This window comes from Macrotis lagotis, chromosome X (assembly GCF_037893015.1).
Source record: "Macrotis lagotis isolate mMagLag1 chromosome X, bilby.v1.9.chrom.fasta, whole genome shotgun sequence".
Taxonomy (NCBI): domain Eukaryota; kingdom Metazoa; phylum Chordata; class Mammalia; order Peramelemorphia; family Peramelidae; genus Macrotis; species Macrotis lagotis.
In genome coordinates, this window is record NC_133666.1 from 55,644,839 (window position 1) to 55,661,373 (window position 16,535).

At 36.0% G+C, this 16,535-nt stretch overlaps 1 long non-coding RNA gene across 1 annotated transcript in view; it reads right to left on the reverse strand.

The window, feature by feature from the left end:
* Positions 1 to 16,535, reverse strand: part of LOC141500542 (uncharacterized) — a 457,510-nt gene that overhangs the window by 286,109 nt on the left and 154,866 nt on the right. The window lies entirely within an intron of this gene.

Here is a 16,535-nt window from a genome sequence, read left to right on the forward strand (position 1 = left end):
CTTGTGCAAGCCACTTAACCCCACTGCCTTGCCATAAAAACCCCCAAAAAACTAAAAAATCAAAAAAGAAGATTAAATGAGGAAATAGATATAAGGTTCTGTGTCAATATTAAAATATTGTAACATATTATTATAGTTATACTTTCTTCTGACTCTGTATTGCAGGATTAATCATTCAAATATCATTTTTTTTGGAGTTACAATTTCCTTAGAGACACTTTGCACTTTCTTCTACATTTCAGGATTTTGGTTTTGTTTGATGGAATCTTGGAGTCTCATAGAGTCGTTAGTTTTATTTGTTCAATTCTAATTTTAAATATTTTCTTTTCTTCAGTTTACTTTTGTGATTCCTTTTCCAATGGGTTAATTTTATTTTTAGAGAAGTTTATTTCTTTTTTCATTTGGCCAATTTTACTTTTAAAGATATTGTTTTCTTCACTCAATGTCTCAACAATTGTCCTTCATGACTCATTTCTTTTCTCCATTTATCTTTTTCCTCTCTTCTTTGATTTGTAAGATCCTTTTTTGAACTCTTTCAAGTGGTCTTTTTGGATTTGAGACCAATTCAAAAGACTCTTTGAGGCTTCACATGTAGGCATTTTCTCACTGCTTTCCCCTTCTGAGATGAGAGTTTTTATCATCCTTATCAGAATAGGATCTTTTTATGAGTACAGCTTTTTTGTTGCTGTTTTGTTCATTTTGATAGTCGAGCTTTGCTCTTAAGACAAAGGGGGCACAGTTCCAAGGTTTTTGTGCTGGGGTGGGGGTGGATGGGGGTGTCCCTAGCTTACTGCTTATCTATGGCATTTTAAGCACAACTAGTTTGTTCCCTGAGTTGGGGTAGCCAAATTCAGTTCCATCTGTTGCCCCAGCATTACCTGGGCCTGAACTCTGTCTTTTGAACTGGTGTTGGAACTCTTTTTTTATTAAAGATTTTATTTATTTTGAGTTTTACAATTTTCCCCCAATCTTACTTCCCTCCCCCACCCCCCACAGAATGTAATTTGTCAGTCTTTACATTGTTTCCCTGTTGTATATTGAACCAAATTGAGTGTGATGACAGAGAAATCATATCCTTAAAGAATAAACAAAGTATAAGACATGACAAGATCAGACAATAAGATATCAGTTTCTTTTTTTTTTCTAAATTAAAGGGAATACTCCTTGAACTTTGTTCAAACTCCACAGATCTTTCTGTGGATACAGATGGTATTCTCCATTGCAGATAGCCCAGAATTGTCCCTGGTTGTCCTTCAAGGTTGAACATCACCCCCATGTTGCTGTTAGGGTATACAGTGTTTTTCTGGTTCTGCTCAACTCACTCAGCATCAGTTCATGCAAATGCCTCTAGGCTTCCTTAAATTCCTGTCCCTCCTGGTTTCTAATAGAAGAATAGTATTCCATGACATGCATACACCACAGTTTGCTAAGCTACTCCCCAATTGAAGGACATTTACTTGATTTCCTATTCTTTGCCACAACCAACAGGACTGCTATGAATATTTTTGTACAGGTGATGTTGTTACCCTTTTTCATCATCTCTTCAGGGTATAGACCCAGTAGTGGTACTGCTAGATCAAAGGGTATGCTCATTTTTGTTGCCCTTTGGACATAGTTCCAAATTTCTCTCCAGAAAGGTTGGATGAGTTCACAGCTGCACCAAAAATGTAATAATGTCCCAGATTTCCCACATCCCTTCCAACAAATGATCATTATCCTTTCTGGTCATATTGGCTAGTCTGAGAGGTGTGAGGTGGTACCTCAGAGAAGCTTTAAAGTGCATTTCTTTAATAAGTAATGATTTAGAGCAATTTTTAATATGACTATGGACCGCTTTGATCTCCTCATCTGTAAATTGCCTTTGCATATCCCTTGACCATTTGTCAACTGGGGAATGGCTCTTTTTTTTTTAAAATAAGACGCAGAGGTGGTTAGGTGGCGCAGTGGATAAACTACCGGCCCTGGAGTCAGGAGTACCTGGGTTCAAATCTGGTCTCAGACACTTAATAATTACCTAGCTGTGTGGCCTTGGGCAAGCCACTTAACCCCATTTGCCTTGCAAAAACCTAAAAAAAAATAAGACTCAGTTCTCTGTATATTTTAGAAATGAGTCCTTTGTCAGAAACATTAGTTATAAAGATTGTTTCCCAGTTTACTACATTTCTTTTGATCTTGGTTGTAGTGGTTTTATCTGTGCAAAAGCTTTTTAATTTAATGTAATCACAATCATCTAGTTTTTTTTTAGTGATGTTCGCTATCTCTTCCTCAGTCATGAACTGCTTCCCTTTCCATAGATCTGACAGGTAAACTAGTCCTTGATCTTATAATTTGCTTATAGTATTGTTTTTTATGTCTAAATCCTGTAACCATTTGGATCTTATCTTGGAATAGGGTGTGAGGTGTTGGTCTAATCTAAGTTTCTTCCATACTAACTTCCAATTTTCCCAGTGGTTTTTATCAAAGAGAGAGTTTTTATCCCAACAGTTAGACTCTTTGGGTTTATCAAACAGCAGATTACTATAATCATCTCCTGCTTTTACACCTAGTCTATTCCACTGGTCCACCACTCTATTTCTTAGCCAATACCAAACAGTTTTGATGACTGATGCTTTATAATATAGTTTTAGATCAGGTAGGCCTAAGCCACCTTCTTTTGCACTTTTTTCATTAAGCTCCTGGCAACTCTTGACTTTTTATTTCTCCATATGAATTTACTTACAACTTTTTCTAACTCATCAAAGTAATTTTTTGGAATTTTGATTGGTAGAGCACTAAACAGGTAGTTTAGTTTTGGTAGAATTTTCAATTGTATTATATTAGCTCTACCTAGTTATGAGTAGTTGATATTTGCCCAGTTATGTAAATCTGATTTAATTTGTGTGAGAAGTGTTTTATAATTGTTTTCAAAAAGTTTCTGACTCTGCCTTGGCAAATAGACTCCTAGGTATTTTATATTGTCTGAGGTTACTTTGAATGGGATTTCTCTTTCTAGCTCTTCCTGCTGTTTCTTGCTATATCAGGGCAGTTTTCCATCACTAGATCCTGTAATATTAAGTCCAGGCATTTTTTCTCTTCAACGTTTTCAGGAAGTCCATTAACTCTCAGGTTTCCCCTCCTTGACCTATTCTCATGGTCAATGGTTTTGCTGATGAGGTATTTTACATTTTCTGCTATTTTTTCTATTTTTTTTAATTTTGTTTAACAGGCTCTTGCTATCTCATGGAGTCATTAGTTTCTGCAGACTCCATTCTTTTTTTTAGGGAGGAGTTTTCTTCATTTACCTTTTGCAGCTCCTTTTCCATTTGGTCAATTCTCCTTTTTTATTTTTTTAGTTTTTGCAAAGCAATGGGGTTAAGTGGCTTGCCAAGGCCACACAGCTAGGTAATTATTAAGTGTCTGAGGCCGGATTTGAACTCAGGTTCTCCTGACTCCAGGGCCTGTGCTCTCTCCACTGAGCCACCTAGTTGTCCCCAATTCTACTTTTGAAAGAGCTTTCCATTTGACCAATTGAGGTTTTGAGAGAATTATTTTCTTTTTGCATTTGCCCAATTGAGGATCTGAGAGATTTATTCTCATTTTGTATTTGTCCAATTGAGGATCTGAGAGAATTATTCTCATTTTGTATTTGTCCGATTGTATTTTCCAATGATTGGTTTTCTTGTTGCAAAGTGTTAATCTTCTCTTAGGTTTCTCTTCCCAAATTTTCCAATTGATTTTTAAACTCCTTCCTGATTTCTTCAAGGAAGTCTTTCTGTGCTGGAGACCAGATCATATTCTCCTCAGAGGTTCTAGGTCTCTCTGAGTTAGAGTCTTTTCCTTCCATAAATTTTTCTATGGATCCATCTTTCTGCTGACCCTTCTTCATTTTGCTAAGACCTTGAGTTGGGGAGGGGCTGGTTCACAGATATTTGGTGTTGGATCCCTAGAGGCTTTACTTAGTGTGTGCAATATCTCCAGCTGGCCAGTAGGAGGTGCTAAAGGATTTGATCACTGAGTGTGGTTTCTCTGGCTGGCCAGTAGGAGGTGCTGGTTGCTTTCTCTGGAGTGTCTGTGACCTTGATTGAGGCCTTCTCCCTTAGCCTGGAGGGGGTGATTGAACTTGTTCAATACTTTTGCCTTCAATCAATGGTGGGCTTTACCCTGGGGTGAGGTCATCCCTCTCCCTATTGCCAGCTGAGCTGGTTCTGCTCACACATCTGTGCCTGGGGCAGAAGGTCTGTCATTGTTTTTATTCTGGGAAGAGGTCCCAGCCTTAATGGAGGCTCAGACTCGGAGTTCCTCAGACCAGAGGAGCCCAGGGATGGTGTCTGCAGCTCTCATGCCCTGGAACTCTCCCTCCAGCCCTGTCAGCAAGCTCCAGATGGTCAGCACCAATGCCAGTGCCTCTGCTCCCTAGTAGGCCCACCCCCATGGTCTAACCCTGCCACTGATCAAGCAGATCTGGCACTCAGGCCCTCAGCCTCCCGGGGCTCCAATCTAGCTGCTAATCAGGTTGATCTGTGGCTGATCCACCCTCAGTGCCTGGACTCGCCCAAGGCTGCGGAAGACACATCCTGTAGATGTTCTTTCTCCTGGCTTTTCTTTCTTGGTTTTGTGGATTGGATTTCTGTTAAGAGGTTTGTTTCATATCATACATGAGGAAAGATCAGGAGATTTTAGAACTGTGCCTGTCTTCTCTCCGCCATCTTGGCAGCTGGAGTTGGAACTCTTACTGCTGGCCTGGTATACCCCTGGCTTTCTGAGTCCTGATCTGAGTTGTGCTGTGGTTGAGAAGCCTCCCTCTGACTTTCCAACTCTCCGGCCTATGCTGGGCTAAACTCTCCTTTTATCCATATGAGACAAACCTTTACTGAAGCTTCTCCATGCTATCTTGAAAAGAGAACTTATTTCCCCTCTATTTTTTGTGGGTTCTGTCATTTCAGGATCTGTTTAGAGGCTCCATTTAAGGTTGTGTGGGAGTTTCCCAGTTTTGTGCCACTATCTTGCTTATAATCCCAGAAGTCCCAGTGAGTTATTTTAAATGGAATCTCTAAATCCTCTAGTTCATGGGTACAGAAGCAGTTTTTTTTTGTCAACATGTCCTTTGGTCCTCTGTTAAAGTCTATGGAGCACTTCCCAGAGTCATGTTTAAAAATTATAACTGAAAGAAATGCTAAGTTTCAATTAGAGGTTAGTGAAAATAAAGATGTAATTTTTCTCATCTAGGTTCACAGTCACCCCCCCGCCACTATGTATTCTTGGATCCCATGGAGGTTCATGGGCCTCAACTTAAGATGTGACTTGTTCTTGCTGGAGGTAGAAGTCCATGTTTGGTTAGTTTGAACAGAGTGAGAATAAATCACAGTAGGACTGGACTGGCCATCATGAATTATTCCAAGTGGTGGCATAACCCCTAGGAACTAGAATCACCATTTCATTAATTGGATAAAAAAAAGATAGTCTCCCTCTGTCTAGGTTGTTCTTTCTCTAAGTGATGGAAATTAGGAAACTCAGAGAGTTTAAGACAAACTAAGGTTATACAGCAAGTGAGTGACTGAGGCCCAATACAAATTGAGATCCTCATAAACTGTAATCCAGAGTTATATCCATTATGTGACAATTGCATTCAATGAGTGGACCTCAGCCTGTTAGCTATACTATAAATGAAATATAAAAAAACACCTGTGATTTTTATTGTGGGAACTCTATAAATCATAATATTTTTTTTTAGGTTTTAGCAAGGCAATGGGGTAAAGTGACTTGCCCAGGGGCCACACAGCTAGGTAATTATTAAGTGTCTGGGGCCAGATTTGAACTTAGGTACTCCTGACTCCAGGGCCAGTGCTCTATCCACTGTGCTACCTAGCCACTCCCAACACATGCATTGTTAAAAGAAACAAACTGAACCGAAGTTATTCAGGGGAAAAAAAAAAAGACTTCCGTTGCCTTAGTGGATAACTTGACAAGGACTATGACTTCATCACATCAATGTCATTTCGACTGACATTAATGGTTAACAAGAAATTCTAAAGGGTAAAATTGAATGACCAAAACATCTTTTGCTTAAAATCCATAGGATTCTAAATTTTCTCTCCACTTCATTTGTCATTTGTCAAAAACTCATTGATTGAACCAATATTTATTCAGCAGTTACTACATAAAAGGTACTGCAAGAAATACAAAGGTGAATCAGACATGATTTTTGCCCCATCCCCAAAGAGCTCACAGTCTAGTGGAGACAAGACATGCACATATTCAATCTAGAAAATTCTTAGGCTTCTAGTGAGTCCTACTGTCACACTTTATTCTGGTATAAGTGACCTTGGGCTCTTGAAAGTTGCATCTTTATTTTTTTAAAGTTTTTTTGCAAGGCAATGGGGTTAAGTGGCTTGCCCAAGGCCACACAGCTAGGTAATTATTAAGTGTCTGAGACCAGATTTGAACCCAGGTACTCCTGACTCCAGGGCCGGTGTTTCATCCACTGCACCACCTAGCCGCCCCAAGTCTTTATTGCACAAGCTCTGAAATGTTCTGCCATTTGGGGAAGACTTCTCAGGGATTGAAAGTATCAAATATTCAAGGACCAACCCAGCTAAATTTAGATAGACTCAATATCAGCAGGTTGAACACTAAATTAATTTTTTGGTCATAGCATCCCATGAAAAAATACAAGAAGAAATAATAATCCTCAATTCTCTAAAATCCTTTCCTCTAGTGACAGTGGTGGTATGGGAAAAGATGAAGAAGGTCCCAAGAATCAGACAGTTTCAAACATATATATATAAACAAAAGTTCAATTCTGAACTATATGTGAAATTCCTGTCCAATAATCAGCAATTTTACCTGTTATTACAACTGAAGCAAGTCAATATTGATTGTTGTTACTGCTTTATTTTCAAAGAGGACCAATCACATTGTGGATTGATGAATTGATTTGCCAGTGAAATGGATTTAAGGCAGGCAGAGTTGCACAAAGTTATCAATCTTGCTCTTTCTTCCTTAGCCATCAAAGTCCAGCAGAAAGACAAAAGTCAAGATGATTGGTGATGGTCTGAGGTACAGTGGAAGACCTTGGCATCTTTCATGTCTAAAGCAGCTCTAAGCACTCCAGAGTTCAGCCGCCTTCATGGTCATTGCAACAAATTGTTCTCATCTACCCATTTTGCTGATGGGTTTGAGGTCTAACCCTCAATCTGGTTTAATCAGTTGGCTGAGATGGTTTACTGGGGTGTGGCCACTGTGCATGCTATAGTTTATTGGAGACAGAGATGAGAGTAGGGTGATGGGCGAATACCAAGGGTAGATGAGCAGCCCTGAATACGGCTGGGCAAACCCTCATACTAGAGGTGCTAGTCTTCACTGAATATTCCAAAAAATATCATTGTTGATATTCTCAGGAAAAGAAAAATGGAAGATACAGGGAAATTGAAGCTTAAGCAGATTATGGCTCACAGTGTCTCTCTGGATAGTGAAACTTTGGAATAAGCAAAATTGGTTTCATCCTGTACTCAAAGAAAGAAAAAAAGTATGATTTCATGGAACATTTTGTCATCTTGTCTTGCAATACAAATGATAGGTATCAGTAAAAATAATACTATGGACATATGTTCCAACATCTATTGTGGAGAATGGAGACGTAGAAAAATTATAAACAGAATCTAACAATATCCAACAAACCAAATTAAAATCTACTTTGATAACTGGTGATATCAAAATAGAGGTAGACACAAGGGAGAAGGACACTACCAATAATTGACTTTGTTTTGGGACTGAATCACAATGAAAAAGTAGAAACAACCAGGAAAGCTCTATAAAGTAATGGCAGAAATAACCTAGAGAGGAAAGCCTAGAATGGACACCTTGGAAATTTTAAGTGCATGAGGAATACAAAGAATAGAGAAAGTACAAATGACTATAGGGTTCACGAATCAAAGAATGAGGATCTAGAACAGATAGAAAGAGAAGGTGGATAATGAAGAGAATGAGAGAAATCTTTTTATTGAAACAGGTAAAAAATGAAATTAAAAAAACCTAATGAACAGGACTAGTCAAAAGGGAAAAGAGGGGAAAAAAATCTATTTTAGAGGAGAAAAGAGGTAAGAATTATATAATCAGATTAAAGGAAGCTAGAAAAAAGAAATTATAAGCAAAATCCCAAAGAAAAAGTGGTAACAAGTGAGAAAAGGAGATCAGGGGTGAAGTGAAGAAAGTCAGAGAGATCGGGATAAAATATTAGGTGAAGGAGCAGAGGAAGGAAAAACTGTAACTTGAAAAAAACTTAATATTAAAGACAGAGGAAATATAAGCATACCTTATAACTATAAATGTGCATGGATGAAACAAACCAATAAAATGAAAAAAAGTAAAATAATGGATGAGAGAACAAAACCCTACAATCTGTTGGTTTAAAGGAATTACGTTTACAATAAATACACACAAAAAATAGAACTGAGGGGATGAGTAAATTTTTTATGATGTATCAACGGAATAAAAAAGTAGCAGTTGCAATCACATTATCTGACAAAGCAAAACCAAAGATTTAAAAACTAAAAAGGGATAAACAAGGAAACTAAATTATGTTGAAAGGAATATAGAAACAACTCAATATCAGTAATAAACTTAAGCACTCCTAATGCCTCAGCATCCAAATTCATAAAGGAAACATTATTTGAGCTACAAGAAGACAGACAGCAACACAATAGTGATAGGAAATTTCAATACACATCTCTTTGTTTCAGAGAAGTCTAATATAAAGATAAACAATAGGGAAAATAAGAAATGAACAAAGTGCTAGAAAACTAGATTTCAAAAATAATAAAATTTAACAACACAGTGTTTATTTCTGAATCTCTCTTGTCTAATCAGTTCTATGAACCAAATAAATAAATTACCTAGGAAAAAAATTCCTCATTTGATTAAAATAACTATTGGGAAAACAGGAAAGTAGTTTGACAGACAGGCTTATACCAACATCTTATACCATATTCCATAATACATTTTAAATGGATATGATCTTAAAATTAAAGATCATACCATAAAAAATTAGAAAAGGAACAGACCATCTATCTCTATCACAGTTATGAAAAGATGATTCTTATCCAAATAAACGATAGATGTAATTACAAAAGATAAAATAGATAACTTTTATTACATGAGACTGAAAAGCTTCAGCAGAGAGAAAACTAATATGCCTGGTATAAGAAGAGATGTGGAAAAATACCTCTATATCAAATTTCTCAGATAAGGGTTTGGTATCCCAGATATATCAACAATTTACACACAAATGTATATTTGTTTTCTGCAACAGATAAGAACAAAGGGTTCTCAAAAGAGGAACTGCAAAGTATTCACATGACAGAATGCTCAAAATCACTAATAAAGGGAATGCAAATCAAAACAACCCTGAGATTTCACCTCATCCTACAAATTGGCAAAAATGACAATCGTTAATGTTGGAAGGGTTACAGTAAGAGGCACACTACTTCACTGTTGGTGGAAGTGTGAAACGATACAACCATTTTGGAAAGCATTTTGGAATCACTCAAAGAAATTGACCAAAAGGGTCATGCCCTTTGAACGTTTGAGACACCATTATTGAAACCTTAAGAAAACCAGATGAAAAGAATCACCAGTTATATGCTAATAAAAACAGAACCACAAAAGAAATCATCTTCAAAGTTTACCTTCAAAAATATAAAATATTTAATCTATAAGAACATCAAATAAAGATGTTAAGTAATCTTTTCTCGGACAATAAAATAAAATTAATTATAAAGAGACAATCAAAAAATTATCCTGGTAGTGATGAATTCTCTTGGGTGCAATTATTATATTTATATATGTGATTTTCAGACCTTTTTATCCAACCTTAAATTCTCTCTTGACCTTTAAGCCTCATATCACAGTGTTTATTAAACATCTTAAACTGGATATGCTTTTAGACAGTCCAAACTCAACACATTTAAAGAGAACAATTTTTTCCTCCTACACCCTCTGATCTTCCCACACCCATAGATAGATATATACATTCATACACACACATATATCTGTTTGTAATTTTTTATGTAAAATGAGAAAGCAAATGAGTCATTCTCAAAAAAAGAATTTAAGAGTTGCAAACTATTAACCATTGTGTAAAAGAAGGCTTCCAATTATTAATAAGAGAATGTGAATCTAAAACAATTTTGGACTTTTACCAAATAGCCAGAAAATTGGCAAATATCACAAGAAAAAAATAGAAAATGATAAAGGTGTTTAAAAATGGTAATAGTAAATGTTGGAAGAGTTGTGGAAAGATAGACACACTAAATGAATTGCTTGTAGAGCTACAATCTTTCAAGAAAGCAATTTGGAATTACACAAACAGTATGAATATATCCACATATTTTGACCAAGGTATTCTATTGACACAAGGAAGTCAATACTTATAACAACACTTCTTTTGGGTAGCAAAGAACTTGAAACAAATGATACCCTCAGATGGAGAAATGATGAAATAAATTGTGGCACACAGAACATTACCATGATCTAAGAAATGGTAAATGTGAAGTTGTAGAGAAACATGGAAAGACTTACACAAACTAATACAAAGTGAAGTAAGCAAAGCCAAGAAAACAATACCCCAACTATGTAAACTGAAAGAACCACAAGATGCTGAAAATTACTGCTGCAATAATACTAGGGAAAAGCTTAGTTTAAAAAACAATGTGATATATGTCCTTCACTCTTGAAGAAGACCATGACATCAGGGATATGATGCTATGGCAAGCATGTGAATTGGATTTGAGTGAGGCGGGGCTGTGCTAAGTCCCCAGCCCCGCTTTCTCCTCCAGAGTCATCTGGGCCCAGTGGCCAGAGAGGAATCAGAATGACTGGAGGTGGCCCTGGATGGGAGGCAATCACAGTTAAATGACTTGCCCAAGGTCACACAGTTAGCAAGTGGCAGATGTTTGAGGCTGGATTTGAACTCTTGTCTTTCTGACTCTAAGGCCAGTGTTCTAACCATGGTGCCACCTAGTTGCCTAGTTTAGGAGAAGAGATATGAGAAGACACTTCCTTCCACTCTTACATAAATCTAGGAGTTTAATGGGTAACACCATCCTTGCTCTATTTTTTCAATGTATTAATTAATTTGTGTTGATTTTTTTTCCTTTTTTCTAAAAATTTCTTTATTATAAGTAATGGCTCTCTGAGGAGGTTATGGAAAGGACTGACTGGAATTCTGGCAATGCATAAACAAGATCTATCAATAAAAATATTTTAAAAAGGAAGCAATGATTTAATATATTCCTTAAAACCTGAGGTACAAAATAGACAGTTATGGTTTCACATACAATTACTTTTGTTTGTTTTTCTTTTGGGTGTTTAAGTTCAAAAGAAAAAAAACAAACACTTTGAAAATAGAAGAGGTAGCATTTGAAAGGGGAATGGCAGTTTAGTCAGTATTTCAACAGATAGAGGTAGAAGAATTCCAGGAAAATGGAAAAATGCAGGTAAAGACACACAGATACGGGAAGTGTAACATGCCTAATATATGTATGGTATAACTAAATAATAACAACAGTATTTGCTTAATGAATTATAAGTGAGATATTTCACTTATACATCTTCTCATGGGAGTGACTTTAGTGTTCCAAAGTGGGTGCATCTGATCTTGCCACTTAAATCACAAAATGATGCCCTTGGTGGAAAAACAAAATCTTTATTATTCTATAATGTCAGATAAGTCCCTAACTTGTGCTCATTAATGAGCTGTTAGGAAACCTTTTTCACAGAATACATGTAAATAAAATAGAATTTTCCTGGAAATTAATTGTTCACTCTATAAACTTGAAAGTATGGTATATTATTCTTGCTTTTTTTTATATTACTTTCCTTAGATGATGTTATTTGTAAGTATAATTTTGTAATAAAGGGAAAACAAGGATGGATGCTGAAAGAGAATGAATTTTCAGAATTTGCCATAAAATTAATATAATATTTCATCATAAAAACCGTGAAGAGTACAATGGCTCAGTTACAGGTTTGAAAAAAAGAAAGTGGTGATTACATTCATAAAAAATAAAAAATAACAATGCAAAGCTTAATATTATGGTGCAAATTAATGAATACTAAATTAATGGTCAGAATCCTTCCCAAAGGTTGTTATTCCTCTAGCTATTTATCAGGATTTTTTGTTTCCCTAACATGAACAATCTTTAGTGTACTTTAAATTCTAGAATATTAGTTTTTAGGGATAAAACTTTGGTACATTAATTTTAAACTTTTTTGAGTTAGTTTTCGTAAGAGATATAATTTATTTATAAAACTTACCCATTCCTTCATTTGGATATAGAGTACATTGAAAAACAGACATTTTATCAACCCCAAACCAGACAATTACCCCATCTATTCCTCTGGAGACAGTTAAGCAAAATACTATTTTGATACATTTATATGTGCAATATTTATATATGTGCCACATTTTGTTCAACCATTCCCCAAATGTTAAACACAGATATCATTTCCAGTTTTTGTTACTGCAATTCATTTTGCTACAAATACTTTTCTACATATCATCTTTTCTTTTGGTCAATAAAGTCTGACTTTTTACTAGTATCTTTGTATTGAAGGGTATGAATGTCATAAATTTTCATTCCTAATCGTTTACCAGAATGATTGAACAAAATTGGTATTCTTTCAACAGTTCTTCCAAGATTAGATTTACCCATTTTTTACCATTTTGGTAATTTGATGGAAAGGAAAAGTAAATTTCAGTTCTTTTCATTTGCATTTATTTGATTACTAGTATTTTTTTAACAATTTTTTCAGATGACTGCTGATAGCTTTCATTACTTCTTTTGAAAACTAATCTTTTTTTACTGAATGAGGAACAATTAGATACCAAACATGTATTACCCATGTAAAATGTATACACCTGCTCACATGGGTTGTCAAAATGTGGCTCATGCGGAGACATGGATAGAGATATCTATAATCTTGCCCATTCATTTCCAGTTAATTGTACTTTTTTCCAATTACATATAAAGATAGTTTTCAACTTTCACTTTTGTAAGATTCCAATTTTTTCTTCCTCCCTCCTTTGCCTCTCCAAGACAGCAGGCAATCTGATGAAGTTATACATGAACAATCATATTGGATATATTTCTATATTATGTAAGAAGAAACAGAGCAAAAGGGGAAAAACAAGAGAAAAAACTAATTTAAAAAGTCAAAATAATATGTTTTTCTCTGCATTCAGACTCCATACTGTTTTTGTTTTGTTTATGAATGTGAATGTCATTTTTCAAAACAGGTCTCTCAGCATTGTTTGATCCATTTCACAAAGTTGTTGTTAATGTCTACAATGTTCTCCTGGTTCTACTCACTTCACTCAGCATGAGTTTGTGCAGGTCTTTCCAGGCTTTTATAAAGTCTGGTCACTCATGATTTACTATAGAACAATAGTTCTCCAACACATTCATATGCTACAATGTGTTCAGCTATTCTGCAAGGGATGGGCATCTCCTCATTTTCCAATTCTTTGCCCCTTTTTATGATCTCTTTGGTATATAGACACAGTAGAGGTATTGTGGGGATGTGCAATTTATTGTCCTCTATGCTAGATACAATATTAAGGGTGTTGCAGAATTAATTCTCAACATAAGAGAAAAAGAAGAGGAAATCAAATGCTTGGGAGAAGTTATGAACAATGCTACTTCTGGAAAAAAAACAACACTAGCAAAAATGCTAATAACAGTCCCTGTACCTACTTTCCCAGCTCTACCACATTTTTTTTTTGCAAGTCCATGGGGTTAAGTGGCTTGCCCAAGGTCACACAACTAGGTAATTATTAAGTGTCTGAGACCAGATTTGAACTCAGGTATTCCTGACTCCAGGGCCGGTCCTCTATCCACTGCGCCACCTAGCTGCCCCTTTCTACCAATGTTTTTTTTTTTTTTTTTAATGAGAGTACTACTGATATCAATCAAGGGCAATCCTGTGGATGAGAAGGCAACAAGTTGTTTTCATGGATGAGATTATATAACAAATCATAGCTCTATATTTACACAATTAAGTAATAAGTGCAAAGAATCCATCTACTAGGATAGGATAACTCTATTTGTTTTTGTTTCTTCAGCTCTGTATCAGAACTGTCTCCTAAGGTGAGTACAAACCTTTGATGGCAGGGACTTAACATTGTTTTTCTTTATATCCCTACTTCCTAGCATTGGATCTTGAACATGTTGTTCAGGTGCTCAGTCATGGCCAACTCTTTGTGACCCCATGAACCACAGCACAACAATACTGTCCATGGAGGTGTTTCAGTAAAGATACTGGAGTGGTTTATCATTTCCTTCTCTAGTGGATTAAAGCAAACACAGGTTAAGTGATCTGCCCAGAGTCACACAGCTAAGAAATATTTGAGACTGAATTTGAACTCCGGTCTTTCTAACTCCAGGCCCAGCACTCTATCCAGTTGCCTCAAGTGTAGCATGAGTTTAATAAAATGGTTGATGCTTTGGGCTGAACTAGTTCTGGGAATGCCAATATGCAAACATGCTGCTTTGGAAAGAGGGGAATTAAGAAGAAATATAATTTGTGAACACTATCACAGCATAGAAAATTATTCCATGGTGAGATTGACTGGACATGACCAAATCCATGCAAGGTAGGGATACTTTTGTGGTCAGTCAATGACAATAAAACCCAAAATATCTTTGGGTGATGAAAAGGAAAGAAATGGCTCATTTTTATTGTGTGGTAGGAGAAGAAAAGAAGGAGGGCAGGGAAAAAGACAGAGAGAGGTCATACTCTTTTTTTGTGATACATGATTAGTCTGTACATATGGAGGGAAACTAAGATATAAAATGTGCTATTCAATGAATCTGTGTCAAAATAACCAAATGCAGAGGAAACATAATTTTCTCACATTGATAAGAGGAAAGGGATATAATCATAGAGAACAACAATGGAGAAAATGAAGATGAAAATTCTCAGTTTGGAAGCTCCAAACCTTACCCAACTGTGGTCAAACTGCTTGAGAAAAATAAAAATGGCATTAATAGCCACTATAGCACAAAGGATTCCTAATAGTGAGGGCTACATAGAATAAGGAAACAGGAAAAGCCACAAAACATACAAATGACTTAACCCTATTTACAGAATTTTCCAACTAGTAAAGAAATCTGAAGAGGCAGGCCCTGGAGCCAGGAGGACTTGAACTCAAATCTGACTCAGACACTTAATAATTACCTAGGTGTGACCTTGGGCAAGTCACTTAACCCCAATGCCTTGTTAAAAAAAGAAATGTAAGACCTAAATATGGAGCAAATGAAGCATAAAAGAATAAGACTTCTAACAGATTTTTTTTCCTTTTTGTTAAAGACTTGATGAATTCAATGAGGGCAAAGTATTAATGTATGAAAAGATTTGAGAATAAGAAATCAAGCATAGTATACACTATAGCTTTCTTGGTATGTGTTTGGGTCAGTGTTTGGGTCAGACTGACCTGGGTTCAAGTACTGCCTCTGCCCATATTGGCTATGTGATCCACCCCCCTCAACAAGACACAACCTCAAGACTACAAAATTACGTGGAGGGGTTTCCACACTAGCAAAATACTGTGCTAAGCACTAGGAATATAAATACAAAACTGAGACCACCCTGTCCTCATGGATCTTACATGTAGTAAATGGAGTAAATAAAAACAAAACAGTGCAGAGAATTTCCAGAGGAGGATCTGTTTCACGATAGATCATGAAATAAAGTAGAGGGATAGTATTATATAAAATTGAAAGGATTTTTTTGTTATAATTTTTTATATTATTATTATTTCTCATCAAAGTTCTCTTGGGTTGAACATATTTTGCTTTATTATTTATTTGAAATTTAAAAAGTGATCACTTTAAACAGTTCTTATGTTTTCCTTAGGGATGAGCTGGAATTAAATGTCTCAGAAAGGCTTTGACTACACAGTCATATTAGTCAGAAACTTGCTTCAACCTTCATAGCATGGATCCCATATACAACAGAAATGATAAAGCTATACAGGTGAGTATCATACTCAGGCATTATAGGACAATGAGAATATTTACTATGGTTCTTCCTTTTTCATATTTAGACTATCTTATAAAAGTTGTTTTATGAATATTTGCACACATAGTGCTAGAAAAGGGTTGCTAGGCTTTCAAGGGTAATCACTTAGTGGTCTCTCCTATTCAAGAATTTAGAGGTCCAGAGGACCCAAGTAACAGAGGTATAATTAGGGATTCCTTTTTACCTGCAACAATAAAAAGTTATTCATTTCCCTTCCTATTTCCGCAGTCAGGGAAGTGAGAATCAATAAGGTACCTTTGTGTGTGTGTGTGTGTGTGTGTGTGTGTGTGTGTGTGTGTGTGTGTGTGTGTTTGAGGAAGACAAAGAAGGAATTGTAGCTCAAGGTTCTGAAGCTAGTAGGAACAAGAGCCGGAGTATTCTGAAGAGGTACTGCTTCTATGAACATTTTTTCCTACTCAGATATTCCACTGGGAAGGTCAGGCTTCTTTCTATTTTTTTAGGTTTTTGCAAGACAATGG